The sequence below is a fragment of the Sander lucioperca genome, chromosome 1, assembly GCF_008315115.2.
Source record: "Sander lucioperca isolate FBNREF2018 chromosome 1, SLUC_FBN_1.2, whole genome shotgun sequence".
NCBI classification, from domain to species: Eukaryota; Metazoa; Chordata; class Actinopteri; order Perciformes; family Percidae; genus Sander; species Sander lucioperca.
The window spans coordinates 53,268,754-53,291,255 of record NC_050173.1 but is presented as its reverse complement, the minus strand read 5'-3'; the positions used below and the strand labels follow the sequence as shown (position 1 = coordinate 53,291,255).

Here is a 22,502-nt window from a genome sequence, read left to right as displayed (position 1 = left end):
AGTCAACTAACATGCTTCTGAATAAAATAAATCTGGCCTTGGAGGCAAAGGCTCCTAACACAGAGCTGTCATATCCCCTAACTCTCTCTCTCTCTCTCTCTGTCACACACACACACACACACACACACACACACACACACACACACACACACACACACACACACACACACACACACACATACACACACACACACACACACACACACACACACACAAATGCTGAAAGACACATGTACACAGTGATTGCGGCAGAACCACTGAATGATTAATCGCACTTGAGCTGAAGTGTGCGTGTGTGTGTGTGTGTGTGTGTGTGTATAAGACAGAAAGAGAGCAAGATAAGGAAGAAAGAGAAAGATGTGTGTTCTGTCTCAACCTGTCACATGACCTGCAGCCTGACAGAACACACACACACAATACCATCCTGTTAACTAACATGAGCTGTTGGTGAAAAGCTTTGGGCCAGGTTGCACTGCAGGCATTGCATTGCTTTACTTTTTGAAGGCAGTTTGGAAAACACTTTTGGACAATACGTTTCTGATGGGCAACATTGTTGTCTCAGATGGTTGTCTTACTGACATGAGACCTTCTTGAAAACATCTAAGCAGAGATCATGTTTGGTACCAGACATCAGTTTGCCAATAAACATAATGTCAGTACTCTTTGTGTGGTGCACGCAATGTACTAATTAATTACATTTTATGTAATTTCTTTTAGGGGGAGGGGGGCGGGGGGGTGTTATTTCTGTTCCATTATGAACCATAATGGTCAATTAATTGCTTCTTGTTAAAACTACAAGGCTTTTTTTTATAATACAGCATTTCAGTGTTGCCAACAGGAGGCAGTGTGGCGCTTTTGGGACTCCACTGGTTGCAAAAAGAAGTCTGTTTCTTTAGAAGTCTATGGAAATAAAGACCCTACTTCTCACTTGATTTATTACCTCAATAAACATTTTCATAATGAGTTTATGACCTCAATCAGAGGCTTAGCAATGCGTACCCTTGGCACTGTGTACATTATAATAGCTGTGAACTTGTTTTCGGGTGTTTGTCCCTCATTGTGTGTTTACAGAGTTGACTGGAACATTTGATTGCCTAAAAATGTCTTGTTCAGCATACTATCAACTAAGCTAGCTAGTGGTAGCTAGCTACCACTAGCATTAGCTGGTATCTTAAGGGAAAGTTTGACAATTTTCTGTAGTGCCATACATGCAGATGAAATAAATCTCCGCTGGATGACTCGCTTCATAAGGATTGAAAATTGGCAATATTCCCCCTTTAGCATTTAGCTTAGCGCAGCACAACTACAACCATAAACAACACTGGGTTGGCCACGTCATCCTCCCTAGCTCCACCCTCTTGTCCAAAATCGTTCTTCTTCTTATTCTGTTGCAAATTAACAAGATGGTGACACCCATATCGCCAAACTCAAGGCTTCAAAATGGCACATCACAAACCAACCAATGGGTGACGTCACGGATGCTACGTCCACTATTCTTTACATTCTATGGTCATGACTAAACTGTTTGGATTATGACAGTAAGAGTGGTGTTTGTTCACAGGAGCCTGTGACTGCCTATAATAGTTAAGATAAGATATACTTTATTATCCCCGAAGGAAAATTTGTTTTGGACTCTGTCCGTTCCGCAGCTTTACAAAGACAACACAAAATACAGAAAATAAGCATCTCTCAACACATACTCTCATGCAACACAAAACATGCTTTCATATACATTAGACAGGTACCTATATAGAAAGCACATTAACTACTCCTTTCATTGGCATTTTTTAAATGAACAACCCTGTCGGCTGCATTCTCCGCAATAAGCGTAGCACAACTAACATATTGCCAAACCCCAATAGCCTACGTATTGCACAAATGACACAATGCACTGACATAATGCACAACCCACATAGCCTACGTATTGCACAACATATTGCACAACCCCAATAGCCTACGTATTGCACAAATGACATAATGCACAACCCAAATATTCTACATATTGCACAAATGACACATTTCCACATAACCTATGCAGTACACAATGACTGATATTGAACAATCCAACAGCCCATGTATTGCACCACTAACATTGCATAACCCCAATAACCTTTTAATAGTTTACATTTCTTACATTTGTGAGCAGTTATGAAAGACCTTCTTGTAAAAGGTTATTTTTGATTTTGTATTGTTTGTAAAGAAACTGCTTTCTAAACACTGCTGAGTTACTCTACATGCTGAAAGAGTGTTAAGCACATCTGCCGGCAGCATGGCACATTGCGCTATGCTTCATTGTCATTGTTAATCCTGAGCATGCTTAATCTGTTGATTGTGTGAAGTGTTATAAAAGTGTACAGTACAGTAAACTGGAGACAGACTGAGAACACCACCCCACAAATAACTTGTGAAAAGGCCCGTTTGTGAAAGGTCCAAGTGTTTTTTCAAAAAGAAACAGCATAAATGAGATGCTTGCTTTGCTATGCTTGCAGTAGAGATTAACAATTGTAAAGTTAAAGTGGCACTAATTTAACTTGTGATTTGGTTAGGAAATAAAATCAAACTCAAATTAAATTGCATAGAATCATTCTTTTGCATTGTGTTGAATCGCTCATCAGTTAAAAGATCAGTTCTCTTTTAAATGGATGTTGTTTCAACCTAAATTAAATAAATCTAGATGTAGCCTACACTCCATTTCATTAGGATCTGCCCTAAAAAACATTATCACTGAGACACATTTTACAAACACTCAAAACTACAAACTTGTTTTTCACTCAAAAATGACATTATTTTATGAAAAAATATATAAAAAGAGTGTTTGTGTGGCGCTCACATTAGGCTACACAGATCATTTTACCCCATTTAATAAAGTCATGTGTTCACTCTGTCATTTTGTGCTTCAACCTTGGCTTTTGTCATGTTCCCTGGGACTTTAATCTCTAGTCCAGGTGGCTTCTGATTTTCTTCTCTGATCTCTCTCTCTCTCTCTCTCTCTCTCTCTCTCTCTCTCTCTCTCTCTCTCTCTCCCTCCATGCTCTGCATGCTGCATATTTAAGCATATATATGTCATTTTTAATTCCTCATCTTAGTACAGCAGCTTCAGAAATGAACACTGGTGTATTTTAAAGGTAACACATCCTTTACAAGTTCTAAATTGGCTTTTACATGGGTCAATAATAGGCCCCAGTGTGTTTGCATCTGCTGTGTGGTTCAGTATTAATGTGGTCTAAAACACTCAAATCATTAATTTATTTGGACCTGAAATGCATTACTAATATTCTAGAATGTGCAGGCTCACAGACAAATACACACAGCAGAAGAGGAGAGCTCCAGATGCTGCATATGTTGCTGTGGGCCGCACGCACGCACGCACACACCCACACACACACACACACACACACACACACACACACACACACACACACACTCCTAGTGGTATTAATGGGTAACAGCGAATCAACTGAATTAATTATTTTCTCTCTGTATCCACTTTAAGGATAAGGAGATCCATTCTGTGTAATGGCTGTGGCCGTAAGGATGTAAGGGTGTCTAATAGTAGTTTAGAGTTACTGACACTGTTATCATATTGCTAATGATTAAACTATATACAATAGAGCTTCAGCTGTGGATGCTTATTTAAGAATTCAAAAAGCACCTACTGTTTACAATTTTTCTCAATTGTTTACACACAAATACTGGTACTTGAGACACAGTGACCACAACATGTAACTCATGCACCAACCCCCTGAACCAATTCTGCTAAACTACAAGCACAATTCCTGCTTTACACTCAAATTGCAGTTCTAGAAAACACTTTTTTCAAAACACTACACACAATTCTCTGCATTTGGCACAATTTTCATGAAGAAAAGCTCTTCTTTTCACAAGGAACACACTGCCATTCAAATATGCACACTGACTCATCACATGGGCAAACACCTGTCACACAGTTTTAAAATTAGCAATCAGAGATTTTTTTGGAAAGTGTGATGGAAAGTGTATGACCGAAATCCACAAACGCGTATACCCCTTCTCCAAGCCATGGAAGAGCATGTGGAGATATAGCAGTTGATGCTTTTCATGGCTGGATTCGCCATGCTAGGCGATATTTCCCCCGCTGCTTGGCCAGGGAAAACATTGCTTGTGATGTGGATGAGGTGCTGTGGCCAGGCCGAAACAGAAGAGAGGATGCAACATAGTTTTTTATTTTTTTATTTTTATTTTTATTTTTATTTTTATTTTTATTTTTTTATTTTTTTATTTTTTTATTTTTTTATTTTTTTATTTTTATTTATTTTTTTACAGTAAATTCTTCTGTTGTTTTGTATGTAGACCACTGTATGTGCAACTTTGTGTTGGTTGGGATGTACACTGTGTACATTGTTTTTGTGGGAAAAATAAAATATATTTGTTACTGTGTATTTGTGGGTTCTGAGTATAAAAACAATATTCTCAAATATTTTACAACACACTTATGTATGTACTGTCTGTAGTAAGTGTAACACTGAACAAAAAAAATGCCTAAGTTATTATGATGAATGGAGAAGAAGTGTTTTCCATTCATCATAGTGTTTTACACTGAGCACATCAGTGTTCAACTGGTTCTTATAAATGTCTATTCATATGATGGTTTGTGTGTGTCATTTGAAAACAAAATACCATTTTGAGAAGAAATAACATTGTTTAGAATGTAAAGTTTCATTTTGCAGGAGAATTGAGGGGTTTTGCCCATTGTGTGTGTGTTTTTGGTTTTGTGTGTAGAGTTCTGAGAGTATGAGGCATGCTTTCAGAAAATGTGTGTAAAGAATCAAGAAAAACTGTAACATTAGATACAGTATATACAATAGATACAATGTACAATAAGAATCCTTCATTTTTAATTGTGTTTGTGGCATAACTCTAAGAATGGCAGTGTTGTTTGGCTGGGTGATTGGTCATTTGGTCCAATGCTTACGCCCAGAGTGAAATATCTCAACAGCTATTGGATGGATTGCCAACTAAAAATATAACCCCTTTGACTTAGATATCAGCCCTTTCCTCTTACACCACTCTCAGGCCAAATCTTACATTTTTACCCCAGCAGTGGTCTCGCATTGCTGGACCTATCTCCACTTGACTCTAGATTCAAATGTGATTCTAGATTAAATATATAATAAACAAATACAAATCTTAAAATCAAGTTCATAAAGTCATTTTCTTTGCATTCATTTGATTCCCAATCAAGATATACTGGTAAGAATTGCTTTCCATTGTTAATATGTACTTAAAAACAGTTCTGAAATGCAAAATAATAGAATTTTAATCGTGATAAAACATGCGATTAATCACGATTAAGAAAATTTAATTGTTTGTCAGCCCTACTTTAAACCAATCACAATCGTTTTGGGCGGCGCTAAACTCCGGACGCTGCAACGGTGGCTCTTTAAAATGGTCTTGGGAAGGAACTTGTTTTGGTGGAACAATTGCACCCTGCAAAAGAAAACGCCACATACAATATTAAATAAAGATAATTGTTCACACAATACAGTAACGTGAGATATTCATATTAGCTGGATACATGGTTAAACGTCATTTGCTCTTACCAGTGTATCACTGCGTGTACTTCGTCCACAGGGGCAAAGCCTAACATCAGATGTCAGGCTTTATCCTGGAAATGTACTTATGTTGATCCAGACTACCCAAGCAGTGATCTAAGCAGGGGCAGAGACACACAGGGGTAGGGTTCGTCAGGTTGTTGCACCGGAAGCCACATTTGTTTTTCTAGGATGACAAAGTCATGACCCGCCCTGCTCTGCCTCTGATTGGCTAGTACTCGTTGCCTTTGTTGGTTGGGTTGGTTAGGTTTAGGAGTTAGGGTTAGGGTTAGGGTAGTCTACAGTACATGTATGATATGTAAACCAACTGTATACTACTGTCTACACTGCACTGTATTTCTTGTCCTGTCTATGCACCACCTGTCTATACTTTGTATATGGCATTGCACTTTTCTGCTCTTTTTGCACTTCTGGTTGGACGCAAACTGCATTTCATTGTCTTTGTACTCGTATTATGCACAATGACAATAAAGTTGAATCTAATCTATATCCTTGGCGGTCCACTTCCGGGATTGCTCCGCTGCCACAGGAAATTCTGCCGGATGCATGTCTTTTCACCGATGTCCGTTTCCTTCCGCTTTCTTTGTGTTGGAATTTTAAACTCCGGTGGACTTATGAGGACTATGGTTAACTGCTCCTCAGATCTCTGCAGGGTAAATCCAGACAGATAGCTAGACTATCTGTCCAATCTGAGTTTTCTCTCACACGACTATTTTAGAACGGCTCTGTGCAGAGCTTAGCCCTTGACGATTGGAATTGGTTTAAAGAAATGCCAATAAACCAGAGCAGGTTTTTCTCCCATCCCAGAATGCTGTGTTAGAGTAGCCAGACCGTCCTCCGCTCCGCAGCGTGTGGATGGTCTGGCAAAGCGAGACTAGGGTTAGGGTAAGAATATTAGGGTAAGCCAATCAAAGGCAGAGAGGGCAGGTCATGACTTCGGCATCCTAGGATTTATATATATATATATATATATATATATATTAGACATTTTATCGGAATACAGCATAGAAAATCTGCTTAGAAATATAGGAAATAATGGATAGGAACACAATGTAATTCTGCTAAATAAAACATCACATTCATTATTAATTTCATTTGTTTTCATTTAAAAAACAAATTGTATATCCAAATACAATACACATTTTCTATAGACCAATTTGGAGTGGACGTCACAGTTACGTCACTGCAATTGCGCACAAATTGTGGTGGCAGAAAAACAACCTAAACAGTGGTGAATATACTGTTTATCACAATACATAGTTTCCTTATTAAACAGAGAAATACAACCGTAACGTAGCCTACACCTTCTGAATTCCAGTTTCTCACCTTCACCTAACGAAGACTAACGTTAGATTAACCTTCACTCATCCAAAACACACTTCATTCAAACTATAATTAATTAAACTCACCAAAACTTAGTTTTTCCGCAGTTCCAGCAATCACCAACTGTGGTTTGGTCAAAATAAATCCTTAATTCACAGAGTAAAAATATGCCGGCTCTACAGCTGTTTCCGTCAGTGTCACTGCCCGCCAAGCGGCTCGTTCTTCCGAAGCAGAGCATTAAATTAGCTAAATAAAATCAGCCAACAAATCTCTCAGCCCTACTACTCCAGTCTAAATTTTAGTCTGATAAACTGTAAATTATTTGAACTAGCTAGCTGCCCAGGCTAAAGTGGCCGTGTTTTCACCTAAAGTGGGGTGGGAAATTGATAGATCTCACCACAACTGTCACTTTTCTGCCACCAGTTAAGCCCAGAGCCATAGAGAGAGAAGAGTTGAGACACTCTTTTATCTCGCTAGCGGTGTGGTCACGTTGTTCATGTAAGCCAGTATAGTTCCGAAACATGCCGCGCTGTCATGTTCTTCTATGGGACTGACAGCAGCGATTGCGATATTGAATGCTAAATATAAATGAAAACACATACCCAAGTACTTGTTTGACTGTTATTGCATTATTGCATATTTGTAAATGTCAGTTTTACATTTGGAGTGGTAGGGTGACAACTGAAAGCCAGAGTTTTACTACAACATTCACTATAAAAACAGTATAAAGGACAATTAAAAATGAGAATCCACTACATATAATATATCTGTGGTATAATACTGGTCTGTAATACAAAAATTGTTTTCTTAAAGGCATAATCTGTCATTCATGTAATCAATAATCACCCAACAGCAAATTTAAAGCACAAGAATAAAAACCTTCTTTTACTTCCAGAGTGATTACCAGTTCTTTTTATATACAGATGTACACTAGAACAGATAGCTAAAGTCAAAACAGGGCTTTATCTTCAAATGTGATCAAATAAAAAAACACAAGCTGCTTATTTTCCATCTTAAGTCAAACTATAAATATATACAGTTAATAAATGGACCAGTTTGTATTATTATTATTAAAAGTAGCCTAACTATTCTTTATCAATCAAAGTGTCACAGAACATTAATTTGCTACTCTGCTACTCTGCTTTCTCAATCGCAAAGTAGCAACAGTCCATTCAGCATTTGGTGCCCAGCCCACTTCTTCTGATGAGGCATGAGTTGACCACACAACCATGATCATTTTAAGACTAAGCCATACACAAAGTATCAAATATATTAAAGAATAACAACTCATTAGCTTGGATGAATGAATGAAATAGTATTTTTTTTTTTATTAAACAATGAGTGAGACAACAATAATGTGTGTGTGTGTGTGTGTGTGTGTGTGTGTGTGTGTGTGTGTGTGTGTGTGTGTGTGTGTGTGTGAGAGAGTGTATTCTTGTTTAACTATATTTGTGGGATCCAAAAACCGGGAATACAGTATACTTGTGGGGTCCAGACAGCTTTGTGGGGCCAAAATGCTGGACCCCACGAGTTTAAAGGGCTGTTTGACGGTTAAGACTTGGTTGTAGGATTAGGGTTAGAATTAGGTTATAGTTAGGGTGAGGGTAAGGGTTAAGGTTAGGCATTTAGTTGTGATGGTTAAGGTTAGGGTAAGGGGCTAGGGAATGCATTATGTCAATGACAGGTCCCCACAAAGATAGTGCCACGCACTGTGTGTGTGTGTGTGTGTGTGTGTGTGTGCGCGTGTGTGTGTGTGTCTCTCTAACTGGAAAACAAGAACAAAGTGAAGGAACAGGGATGAATATTGTGTATAAGAGGAATACAGTGGGGAAAGGAGACAAAATAATGAATTTGGCGCTAAGAAAGAGGAACGAGTATTTAAATTAAATTGGGGAAGAAATTAGTCACACTACTGTCTGTGTAATAAATTAATAAATTCACAATGTTAAGACCCTGGTCAATGTCCTTTCACTGTTCTGGGTCAGTGAGGCTGTGCAGTGAAGTGATTATGTCTTTAGTGTGCCCTTCTCCATAGAACCGCAAAGTGAAGTACAGCTTTCCCCTGTAGTACTCCTCCAGTGTCTGGGCCTGGTGATCCTCAGTTGCTGATGAGGAGCTGTATTTGAATTTTTCTGGGGCTTTTCTTCGTCTTCCTTGGCCTGGTATCTGTGTTGGTATATCAATGTCCACAGCCTCTGCACTTACTGTGGTGTTTTGGAAGATCTGTGAAAATTGGCCATCACTCTTTAGCTCCTTCTCATTGTGTCTCTGTATCCTAGACTGCAGCCCTTTGTAAGGTCCACTCATATTTGCTGCCCCATCATATCCCTGCCCACAGATGTCTTGTATGTTCAGGTGATTTTCCTCAAGTAGCCTCATCACCATATTCTCCAGTGCTTCTCCAGTTGTTGACACCACGTCACATAGTTGGAGGAAGCGTTCCTTTATAGCCATGTCATGCACATAGCGCACAACAAAGGCCACCTGCTCAATGTGTGATACATCAGAGGTCTCATCCATCAAAATAGAAAATAGTGATGCTTCCATCACGAGTACGCTGTCATATTGGCCAAGCAAATCCACCAGATTCAGGAAATGTCCTCTGTTTGAACTTGTCCAGCTTTCATCACTACCCCTAAAGGCCAAACCTTGTGATGTGATGTCCAAGATAATCTCTCTGTTTTTCTGCCTCTCTCTTTCTTTGGCTGCTTTCATCTGAGAATCGTCCACCGCAAAAGCCATCTCCAATGTATTTCTTTTAAATTCATTCCACCTGATCATGCTTATCATTTGTGATTCACTGCTACAGTGCTCTTTTATTTTGACTTTGGCCTGCCTCCACATGTTAAGCCCCACAGACTCCCATGCTGAGCTGCTCTGATACTTTTCCTTATTCATAAAAAGCCTACAGCTGAAGCAGTACATGGCATCGTTTAGTAGAGAATATTCTAGCCAGGGGTTGTCATCAAACCAGTGTCCCTGAAAAGAACGCACATCTTGGTTTTTTTGGGAACTGTATAATAGGACGACAGGGCCCGACTGAATTTGTGAATTTGACAAAGGCCTAAGTGTACTTGATACTGTTGTTCTGAACATGGTCTGGATCTGTTAGATGTAGTAACCCTAGCAAAAAATCCAATTCTGTATGCATATTCACCCTTGTCTGCCTCACTCTCCATCTCTTCACTATCAATCTCCTGATCCTCCCTTCTTGGCTCTCTGTCCTCACTTTCTGTTTCTGTCTGTCATGTCACGGTTCTGGTCATTATCTTTTGGGCTTGGCTCCTCACCTGATCAATGACATTATTATTATTATATTGTTTCATTTATATATTATTATTGTTTCACTATTTGTATTATTGTTATTATTACTAAGTAGTAGTAGTAGTAGCAATAGTGTTGTCATGCAACTGTCTCTAAAATAATTTATGCTGTCTAATTTTATTTAGATTAACATTATTTCCGCATATCTCACTACGCAACAGCTAGCATGGTCCTTTCATTTCTCATATTTGGCGATAAGCCCTCTCATATACCTCTCACATGTGTCTCCTGATGATCAGCATTCTCCTCTACCTCATTCTCTATTCTGGAGCCTTGTGGTTGCACCTCATCTTAAATTGAATTAAAATCAGAAAACATTTGAACAGTCTGAAAATATAGACCTATTTCACATGAAATTACTTATGGTGGATTGGTTGTTTGACATTTCTATCACAATGCGTCACCTGCTGGTCTGCTGGTTTGAACCCAGCTCTGCAGTGATGCGCTTACCTTTGCTGCCTCATTCAGTTGCTTCTCTCTCCCCTGAATCCTTCTCTTTTTAGGCATTCTACACAAAGTAGCCCACCCAAAACATGCATTGCATTTAACCATTTTGAATATTACAATGAAATAATTATTGTAGTCCTAACAAATAGGCTATCGCAACAATAAATGGATGACCTCTAACATCTTTGCTTGTTAAAATTAATGTTAACTATTGTTAACACATCAGCAAACATGTGTTTTCTTTCAGATATAAGCTATAATGTTCACATTAGCTTGTGATAACTGCCTGGTTAGCCAACTAGTTAGCTGATCATAGGCTACAATAGGTTCATTGGGATACATGCAAACGTGCAAAACGAGCAACAAGTTGAGGAGATTTTAATTCACTTGTAATAACTTTGATGAGAATTAATCATTAATTATTTCTACAACCTAAAAAATCTTGTCTCACTGAACGTTATCACGTCTGCCAACTGGAGAGTATGGATTTAACACTTGATAAGTTTTAACCAACAACTGTTAGGTATACCGCTACCTACTGTACTGGAGTGTGTAACATCATGTCATTTTACAATTATCTTAAATTCTACTCATCAACCCAATTGTGCTTGTCATGTCACGTGCATCACTTTGCATCGTTTTCCCACCTTTTATGAAAAGTTTGAATGATTTGCCGATTTAATCTGCATGCCATTATTCTACAGCCAAGACATTGCGAATTTTGAGGGCAGAGGGGCAGTTGCCCGGGCAACCTTAGTCCTGCCCTGTGCACGTCCCTGTTGTCGACACTTACTCCGTGTTTGTGCATGACTAATTTGTGCCTATTCACACCCACTTGCCTCTTCCTATTGACTTTGTATGCAATTGTGCTGTGCTTGACAATGGACATTACTTTGTGTCTGAACACACCTTTATTCTCAGTCTAGAGCTCAACCTCTCTGGTTAACTGAAAATGCAAGCATTTTTTTTTTACTTACACACCTGATGCCAAGTTAAAGTATGTCATATACAGCTGTTCTAGATACCAATACAGAAAGGTGAGATACATGTAGAATATGGTATGTAGATCACCACCAACAGTAAATGCGTTTCCATGATGAGTCACAATGTTTGCATTAATTAATAATTTCAGACAGGTTTGATTGGTATGTAGCTACAATAACAAGTTAGATACTGATAATAAATGTAAAAATCAAACACATGCAGAGGTGTGACTGAATCAATTTAACAGGTTTCAGGGGATAGATCGATTTTGAGGCATTCCCTTGTTTTAGTTATTCCAATAAATGATTTGAAGGAATTATAGTATGCGTTTTAAGATTAACTCCCCTTAAACCCCACACAAAGAGACTGGTTCTGAATTTATTATTCAGAATTATGAAAAGCAAGTGCATGACACTTAAAAAGGTAAGTCAAAAGTCCATAGTATTGTATCCTGTTATGGCAGCTTCAATGGGAAATTAACATTTTAAGATCCTGAGTCAAGGCACGAGAAGTGTTGTGCAATTGTTTTACAATAGTAGCAGAATAAATCATAATACCAGCAGTGTACCATAATCCCTTGAAACAGACACAGCAGCTGGTGTCAAACGGTGTTAAGCAGGTTATGTAACATGTCATGCCTCTCCTATATAACTGCTACTGCAGTAAGCAAAAGCATGCTTAATACCAATTGAGTTTGAATTTGTGGTAATACTGTACATGTTCATGCTATTCAAATAAGGGATGTCCCAGTGATCTTCATTTGTTGACCCAACTAGATGGCGCTCTTGGTGTAAAGAAAAAGGCTCTTGGAATTCAATTCCATTTTATTTATAGTATCAAATCATAACAAGAGTTATCTCAAGACACTTTACAGATAGAGTAGGTCTAGACCACACTCTATAATCTATAATTCACAAAGACCCAACAATTACGACAATTCCCCCAAGAGCAAGCATTTACTGTAGTGCAACAGTGGCGAGGAAAAACTTCCTTTTAGGCAGAAACCTCAGACAGACCAAGGCTCTTGGTGGGTGGCCATCTGCCGGTGCTGGTTGGGACACAGAGACGGATACAGGTACAGTATACAGATAAAGAGAAATATGATTCACAATAATTATAGCAGTCGGTATGATGGACAGTGGAGATTATATTAACAATAAAGATAATGCAACTATAATTAGAAATAATAGTTGTAGCAATTCAGGGCGTGGCAAGACATAGCAGGGTGTAGCAGGGCGTAGTAGGGCATGGCAATTCAGTGTGCTTTCAACCGAGGGCACAGTCTATTGGGCTTAGACAATAAAGAAAATGCTTCACAAAGCTTCATCATAACATCATAATTAAAATGTACTGTATTATGTAATGTTTACTCAAACCTGTATTGAAGTCCAACTGAAATTAAGTTGCAGTTTCCTTTTGTCTACTATATCATGCGTATCTGCTTTGTAGATCACATGTCCTGTGTTCTCCTTTGAGAAAATAAACAAACCAAAAGGCAGCAATAAATCTGATTGTTTTGTTGAATTTTTTTTGTTTTGTTCATTTTCTTTATGATCATTCTTATTGCAGTTCAACATGGACATGACAGGTTCATTTCAAGGAGACATTCTTACATTGAACATATTGACACCACTAACAAACACTGATACAATAAAAAAGAAGAAAAAAAGGATATTTATAATAAAAAAGACAAATATACAAAAATCACACAAAGCGTGTGTAAAGCGTAAAGTAGGGCCTCTCTCTGCTTCCTACACCCCTACTTCTGGCGCCCTTCTTAAGACCACAACCATTTTTGACACGGCCTTCATTTCTATTTCAACTACACACCTGTAAAGTTTCGTGACTACATCTTGCACGTTTGCGACACTATCACTGTAGAATTGCAGGATCACATATCGCGTGAAAATCCATCCATTAGATGTTGGCTGTTACTCTTCGTTCAAAACAACAATGGCAAATATGATAGACAGATGGTTCATCACCTACCAGGTATTTTTTGCAAGTGCCTATCCTTTCCCAAATAGTTTCCATTGACAGCTTTCTCAGATGGTTCTACGTAACAAACCATGTGACGCATTAGGTTAGCCCGCATGCAAAGACAAGTTGAAAACAATAATGAATAACTAGGAGTTGGCTGGAATTGTGACACATGTAGGTGGAGAACTTCAAAGTGACTGTCACAATTGGTTTGAAGAGAAAAAGTTTTATAAATAACTTGTACCACAGAACTGTACATCTTTGACTTTTCACTACCATGGCTGGTTGTTGCAACAGGGTAATGAAACATTTGGGGAAGCATTTTCAGCTCTCATTTGCAGTTCAATAACACAACTAGAGATTATAGCTTCCTCCGGAATAGCAGTGTTCTGCTAAGCCTTTCTATTCTAAATGATTCACTCAGTGACTCACCCCAAAGCTCAATAGGCCTGGAGATGGAGCTGCACCAATGGGCCTATGGTATGACTCACACTGCCCACTAAGTCTACTCTTAGAGCAGCACGACAGGGATGATTGTCATGTGCCATTAACATCATCAATATGCTTTTCTCCAAAACATAACATTAATTACAGAGATTTACCAAAGCCGGTAGCATATTGTTAAGCCTGGAAAAGAGCAGGCAGGGGGATTTGATGTAATTCTGAAAACAAAAGGTTTTTTTAAAATACATGTATACAAGTTAGGAAATCCCATCCTCTTCTCGTCGTCATTCCTATTCTTAATCACCAACTCGCTCTCTCTCTCTCTCTCTCTCTCTCTCTCTCTCTCTCTCTTTCTCTCTCTCCCTCTCTCCATTTCCAGCCTCTTTGGTATGGGTGCACATATTAAAGTGCCCATATTATGAAAACATTTCTGGTATTTGGGGTGTTATTTTGTGTCTCTGGTGCTTCCACACACATACAAACTTTGAAAAAAAAAAACATCCATGCTGTTTTGAGTGAGATACAGGTTTCTGAATGTGTCCTACCATCAGTCTCCAGGTGAGATGGTCAAAATCTGCACGGCTTTCTACGTAACTAGCCGAGACGAGGGGCCTAGGGGGCTAACCGTTAGCATGCTAGCGCTAGCATGCTAGCTCGTTCTCAATGGCAAAACACTGCTACAACACACATGAATTCACCCTAATCTACAAAATAAATTGTATAGAACTACTTACATGTCCCTGTTCTGCAGGTATTCCACACAAAGTTGGAAGTGCGCCCTCATTTAGAAGAAGTCTCCCGGCTAATCCTGCCTTGTACAGGCCGAAGTTGCAGAAACAGCTAGCCAGCTCATGTAATCCTTACCTAGCTACTGCGCATGTGCAACAGACAACAAAGATGTTACAGAAGTTGCGAGGTCTCACTCTGTAGCTAAAACAGAGACCTGAACACAGGGTGAAAAGAGGAGCTGCAGCAATGTGCAGTACAACAAAAATATGGTGTTTTTTGAAAATTAAACCATGTAAACCTATTCTGATACAATCTCAAATTACAATTATGAACCTGAAAATGAGCATAATATGGCCACTTTAATGTCCCATCCTGATCCAGGTGTGTTTAAGAGATATTTCAACACAAGTTTGTGGTATGTGTGCATGCAGCAACTTAATGCTGTATTGTTCAAATGTTCACTGGATAGGAGTACAACCAGGACAGTACTCCACTTTGATATACTGTATATTCTGCACATAAGGAGAAAAGTTATTTCAGGGATACAGTTAAAGGGGCACTTCACCAATTTTACACATGATGGTCGTTCCTTTTATCTCTAGGATACTACACTCAATCAATCCTGCTTTTGAGGGAGACAAATACAAACAACCGTTAGTAAAGTCTGCTAATCAAGTGTTTGGACGTCTGGATTTCAGTTAACATTTAAATGTCTGGACAGTAGATTGTTCCGTTGTAGACCTGACCAGCTGATTTCAGATAGTGGCTCCATAACACCGCAGGTTACTCTTCGTCTCTCAATAACCTGGTAGGGATTCTGTCAGGACCGGTTGCCTTATTGACGTTTATTTCATTAGGAGATTTATACAGTAAAATCTGCAAATAACCCTCATGATGTCACCTGGGTTATCTCAGTTTGGACTTGAGACTTCAAATCTTTACAGAAAGCCTGTTACAAGGAAGAGGCAACGGATTTACAAGGACGGTGGGTCTAATGAATGTTTGAAGTTTGAACTATGCAAGTGACTAAAGGTCAGGATATTCCGGCCTCTGCTGCTTCAAATTTGACCCTCCTTTTCAAAATTGGTCTCTTTTAAGTCAACTTACTCTTTAAAGTGCAATACTACAGCAGTGGAGTACCCTTCTGAGTTTCGTACAACTAATGCTGACCTTACGAAACGACTTTTCAAGCGATTCCACTCGCAGACCATTTTCCAATATCGGAATGAAATCCTGAGAGTCTTGGTAGAGGTGGGGCACGCTATCGTCATCTCAATCGTTTGTTGTAAGGTGGTCATAAAACTCAATCTGAGTCAGTCTTTTTCCCGTCTTGACATTATGACAAAATCAAATGTGTTTGATATTATCGTAAGTTTTAAGTCTTGGTAGTGAAATTAAATCATGTAAACATCGCCAACAACCAATGGGTGCACTCCCTCCAGCACCAAACAGGAAGCAGTAAATGGCTAGAGCCAATGTTGTTTATGGTTGCTATGGCGCCACGCTAAGCTAAACGCTAAAGAGGGAAAGTTGCCGATTTTCAACCCTTTTGAAGCGCGTCATCCAACGGGAGTTTTGGGTACTGCCGCCATTCATCTGCATGTACGGCATAACAGAAAATCAGTGAACTTACCCATAACTTACCAGCTAACGCCAGCGGTAGCTAGCTAGCTTGGTTAAATTTTTCAAAACAAATCTAATTGTAGTCTTGCAATGTGTGACCCTGCAAGATCCCCAGTCTTTACATATTATGACAGTCTTTAACGTTAGATGTGAGATGGTGTCAGACTTTATTCTTTTCAAAGTCTGTTCGAAGTCTTCTAGTGTATGATAGGCATACTATGATGAATTAGAGATGATAGAGAAAGAATGACTGTCAAAATGATTTTGACAGGAAAGAACTGTATTTATGTATGCATATACACCTGAGGGTTAAGAAAACAGGGCATTTCTTTGGCAGAAAAGATTTGGCACCCAATAGTATTGTCCCTGCCAAAATACCACCTCTAGTCACTCTATCAATGGCTTTGGATATTCATGAGTCACAAGGCTGCCTTGGATAACAGCCAATGACTGTTCCATCTTGACTTTCAATACTGGTTTGTTGACTTCAGGTCTGCTGTATGTCAGCGGCTTTCCTATGCACCAGTGCAGAGGCTGAAGCACGGTTCTTAGTTTGTATTTACTGTCAGCTTACAACAATCACAAGACATCATCACGTCAGATGCAAATAACACCATCAAAGACATATTCAATGGCACTCTCCAGGCTCCACTACACACACTGAGTGATGCATAACTATGCAAGTGATGCCGCAGGCTACCTTTAGTCTAGTCCAGTCATGAGTGCAAAAAGGAGCTGAAGGCTCAGTGTGGTCCCTACAAAAACCTGAAGAGGTAAACGATGGATCAGTAAACCTTAAAGATAAATTTATTATTTATTGTAGCTATGCTGGGTAAAATATGTTGTACGCAAAGTTAGCAGTAACATGGTAATCACTGCTAGGTTACTGCCATTATGCCAGGAACACATTGCACACTGAAGCGTCGCAAATAGCCCTTAAGCGTAGATTCGTGCCTGATCACGATCATACCAGACGCGCAGTTCAACGCGCCGGTCACAAAGCGATCCTTCTCTCCACTCTCAGCTGAGAAATCAAGACAGCCAAAATTGCCATAACCCTGTGTTTTATTTTAAAAAGTATCCAGCCATAGTATCAAGACATAGAGGAGACGCCAAAACGATCACTGCAGCGCCTGATTACAGATTGAATAACATGGGCGTCGAAATGACAATAGCTCCGCTTCACGGCGCTTCGCGCCTTATGTGTCCCTTTTCTCTTTCCAATTTAAGCAAAAGACAATTAGAGAAAAAAAGTGGAAAATAACCTCTACTCAGCTGTAAATTAATTTTGCCTCATGAGTCAGCCATTAATGTTGACTGGTCTATTGAAAACCAGGTGCAAATTGTTGCATTGCAGCCAACTAAGTTGATTTACCTTTTGTTCTTCTAACATCCAAACAAGACAGAGTACATTGCCAATAGATTTTCTTGGTTAAACAAATACATGAACAAAGACAAGTTTGCTGGGATGAACAAAGGGTTGGCTTGGCATGGCCACTATGCAACTTAATAAAGGACATGGTGGATACAAGTTGTGAAATGAATGAATAAATGAATCATATCCACATAACAAAAATCATTTGCATATGGTGTAAGACACTGTTAAAAAAAAGCCAATGTGCGGTTTTCTTTGTCTTTTTAACGTCTTGTTGAAAGCTGTTGTACAGTTAAACATTTAATAACCCTATCTAAACACCTCTTATTCTGAAGGTTAGAGGTCCATATTGGAAGTCTAATCATTCCCTTGAATGCTTGACTGACTGCTCCTCTAAATATTATCTGTCTATGAGTCTGAGTTTATTGCTTTTTTTCTCAACCATATGACCCTCAGAAGTCTGTAGATTACTGATATGAGTATTGTGTATGTACATTTAAGAATGCACTTTGAAATTCTTCAGCTGAGGCAAAGATTCCTGTGATAAAGAGGCAGACAAAGAGAAAAAAGGAATCTATTAGCCTGTAGCGCAGTGTGTATCAATGTGCATGAAAGAGAGAGGGAGGCAGCAGGTGAGTGGGCTGACCTCATTTCACCGAGAACACAGGTTGAGCGTGTCAAACGATTGGTTACCCTTTGCCTCCCCCCAAGGCGGGTTCACAGACACTCACACAGCGAGGTCTGAGACTTCACAGTAGTATACAGTGTGTGTCTGCACTCACTTTCTGTCTGCCTGCTGACTTGCCACTCTCTGCTCTTTCAGCTTGCCCAAAGCCTCTTCAGCACCAAAGCTTGTGCACTGCCCCACGCAGTCCCAAACAACAATTGGCCTCTTTACGGGGCATTCAGACCAAAAAAAGCGATCCGGCGATTTCCCGCAGGGTTGTGTCGCTGAAACAGCCCATTTGTGTGACATCCTGTTGTATTCTTAAACCCCCCAATGTAGTACAAGTAGACTTTATATTTCGCTACTGTTTTCCGTCCTATCATTTATTGGTCCTTGACGTTTCTGACCGCACATGAAGGCAGCTTGATTTCCCAGGAGAGAGAGAAAGAAAAGAGACGAGCGAGACATATAGTGCTCTGTTGCTGCAGGAAAAATTCAGCTATTAACACAAACTCGTATTTTCATTATGATGTATCCACATTAAAGACAGAGTCTGGAAGATATTGCAAGAGCTTTGAGCTGAATGTATTCTTGCAATAATATAGTAAATGTTGCATCACCATATTTGCTCAATATGTTTTTCTAAATGCTGAATGTTTTGCTATTTTTGCTTTTTATTGAGAGAAAAGCAACACAGGACCTATTGTTCCTTCAGGCAACAGAGCATCGCATGCATACCACAAATGGCTCAGCTGCCAGTAGATGGGTAGCTGGGTAACAATCGGAGGCTTCGCACTTAAAGGTCCCATGGCATGAAAATTTTACTTTATGAGGTTTTTTTTAACATTAATATGAGTTCCCCCTATGGTCCCGCAGTGGCTAGAAATGGCGATAGGTGTAAACCAAGCTCTGGGTATCCTGCTCTGCCTTTGAGAAAATGAAAGCTCAGATGGGCCAATCTGGAATCTTGATCCTTATGACGTCATAAGGAGGAAGGTTACCTCCCCTTTCTCTGCTTTGCCCGCCCAGATAATTTGGCCCGCCCATGAGAAAGAGAGAGACATCATGGCTTGAAAACAAGCGAAGCATGGCAGTTGGTCAAGGCCACACCCCCACCCTCCACCTTGCCCCCCCTCTCTCCTCCTCAATAGCATTTAAAGCTACAGACACAGAAATGGCACATCCTAAGGAAAGCTCATTGTGGGACTGGCTCTAGTGGCTGTTATTCTGCACCAAGGCTGAATTTCGGGAAAGAGACTTCAGATACAGTATTAGGGGACCACTAAGGCCTATATAAAAGCATCCAAAAAGCAGCATATCATAGGACCTTTAAGATCAGCAAAACTCTGGTAAACTTAATATGTTTAGGAGTTCTTTTAAACAGCAGGAAATTAACTTTTCTACCATTCATCATGGTCTAGAGGGTGTCTCCTCCCCATCATCTGTGGCTTCACACCATTTGTTTAAAAAAAGTAGGGTAATGATAACAGGTCATAGTCTTAGCATTCACACCAAGGGATGTGTTCATAATATGGTAGGGTGACCAGACGTCCCCGGTTTCGGTGACCTGTCCCCGGCTGGAGCTGTCCCCGGAAATGTCCCCGGTTTTCATTGTGACTAACAGACCCGAAATTGGAATGAAAGAAAGAAAACATTGACCAAACGTATAGTCGTGCACCCTACATGCGCAGGCTCAAGACAGCCAGAGCGAGCACTGCTCAGAGCTCAGAGATGTTTTAGAATGCCCATATTTTACGATGCTAAAATTGCTGTTTATTTACATGGAGTCTGGTGGGTTTAGCGAACGCAATTTCGTGGACTTTTTATGTTTAAAAAAAGGATCTTACTCTTTAACAGAAAGGTCGACCTCCTTAGAAATCCTTTCCATAATGTTGTCAGACACTTATAATATTAATCTGAGCCTGTCACCGGCAAAACAAGCACTTTTATGAACGTAAATACAAGCTGAACAATTGTCTTGTTTCGCCGCTGCCAACTACAGCGATCTTGTTTAATACTGGACCAATGTCAAAGGAAAATATTTCCTCAATAGTTTTAATTTTATCCGATACTCAATGAGCTGTTGCAGAAACAAGCCCAGGTGTGAAGCAATAAAGCAAAAGCTGTCAGATAAATGTAGTGCAGTAAACATGACAACATCTTACAAATATGAATATATATTTCTACTGGTATGCTTCCTAGTGACATTAATGCAAAGATATGAAGAAAAAACTATTCCACCTGTGTGTGCATGGTTAAAATTCTGAAGTGCAAAATAGTTCAGGCTACAGCACAAATATTTCCATCCATAGATAAGAATAATCAAGTCTAACCTCTGAATTTCTTTTCAAAGTGCACCAGATTGATGCATTTAAACGTTAAAATAGACACAATTTTCTTACAGGGGAGCATGCCCATGGACCCCCTAGGGGGGCTTGTCGGGCCACAAGCAGCTCTAGGTCTAGTGACCCCACTGGGGCAGTGTCCCCGTTTTAAGTTTACAAAGATAAAAACATTACCTGTTTTTGAGGTATTTACGCTTCTGAGATGAAAATGTCCCCGGATTTTGTCTCAGAAATCTGGTCACCTTATTATATGGTGTTGTTATAAAATACCCGTGGCAAGAACTATATTCATTTCTTCTGTTCTGAGAGCAATATTTTAAATAAGGAACATACTAAAGCTCACCATAGAGGTGATGGTAATTAAGATATAATCCTTATTCAATTAACAAAAAAAGAACACTCCTTAACTGTGCTTTGCTATCCAACTTGTGATACTATTTATTCATTCACAAGTGCAATACATCACATAGTCGTACGGACAAATATTCTGCTGGAAATTATTTATTCAGTTTTTTATATATATATATTCATAGAACTCTTTAATACCCTGTTGTTATCTGTGTTTTTAAAAGGAGCCATGCTCGTAATTTCGTTCATGCTTTACATTTCTGTGTTTTGCTGAATGACAACAAAAGGAATCATGAATCTTAAACACAGAAATATTAAAACGTGGTTTACTTTTACTTTCAGAAAAGAAAAAAGTCCCGCCCACCAGAGGGGAAAACAATTGCCGCTGCAACATGCAACCGAGGGCTAAAACGATATCAAACTGCCTGTAGCTAGCAAAAACACATTCAATTTCAGCTTGTCTGGATTATTTTAGCAACTAATGTCTACCAGAGAGGACAAGCATGCTGTTAGTAAGCTAATGTTAGCTATGTGTTGGCAAGCCAAGACACTTGCAAACATAAAACTGCATTGCTGTCTGATTTATCCACATTACACAATAACACAGGTTGCATACTGTCAAAATGCTTTAAAGTGCCCATATTATGAAATAAAAAACACTTTTTTCTGGGATTTGGGGCGTTATTTTGTGTCTCTGGTGCTTCCACACGCATACAAACTTGGAAAAAAACCCATCCATGCTGTTTTGAGTGAGATACAGGTTTCTGAATGTATCCTGCCTTCAGTCTCTGGGTGAGCTGGTCAAAATTGGCAGGGCCATCTACGTCATTGGCCGAAACATTTGGTGTGTGCTAACAAGGGACATGTAAGTAGTTCAACACAATTTCTTTTGTAGATTAGGGTGAACTTGTGTGTGTGTGTGTGTGTGTGTGTGTGTGTGTGTGTGTGTGTGTGTGTTGTAGCAGTGTTTTGCCATTGAGAACGAGGTGGCTAAACGCTAGCAGCATTAGCTTCAAGCTAGTAGCCCAGTACCTAGCTACTGCGCATGTACCTAGCTACTGCGCAGTACCTAGCTACTGTACATGTGTGACTTCCAACAAAGATGGGATATAAGTGTGATGCCTCACTCTGTAGCTAAAACAGAGAGCTCAACACACAGAGTAAAAAGAGGAGCTGCAGCAATGTGCAGTACAACAAAAATATGGTGTTTTTTGAAAATTAAACCATGTAAACCTATTCAGGTACAACCTCAAAATACAATTATGAACCTGAAAATGAGCATAATATGGGCACTTTAACTTAACTTACAGAGATAAAGTTAG

The 22,502-nt window shown here is 39.4% G+C and overlaps 1 long non-coding RNA gene across 1 annotated transcript; it reads right to left on the bottom strand.

Annotated features, from left to right (window-relative positions):
• Positions 1-22,152: 22,152 nt before the first annotated feature.
• LOC116036525 lies at positions 22,153-22,300 on the bottom strand. Its single transcript, XR_004101638.1, has 2 exons — positions 22,250-22,300; positions 22,153-22,212 (listed from the first exon to the last, which is right to left on the bottom strand). It is a non-coding gene; the product is annotated as an uncharacterized LOC116036525 (long non-coding RNA).
• Between the last annotated feature and the right edge of the window lie 202 nt (positions 22,301-22,502).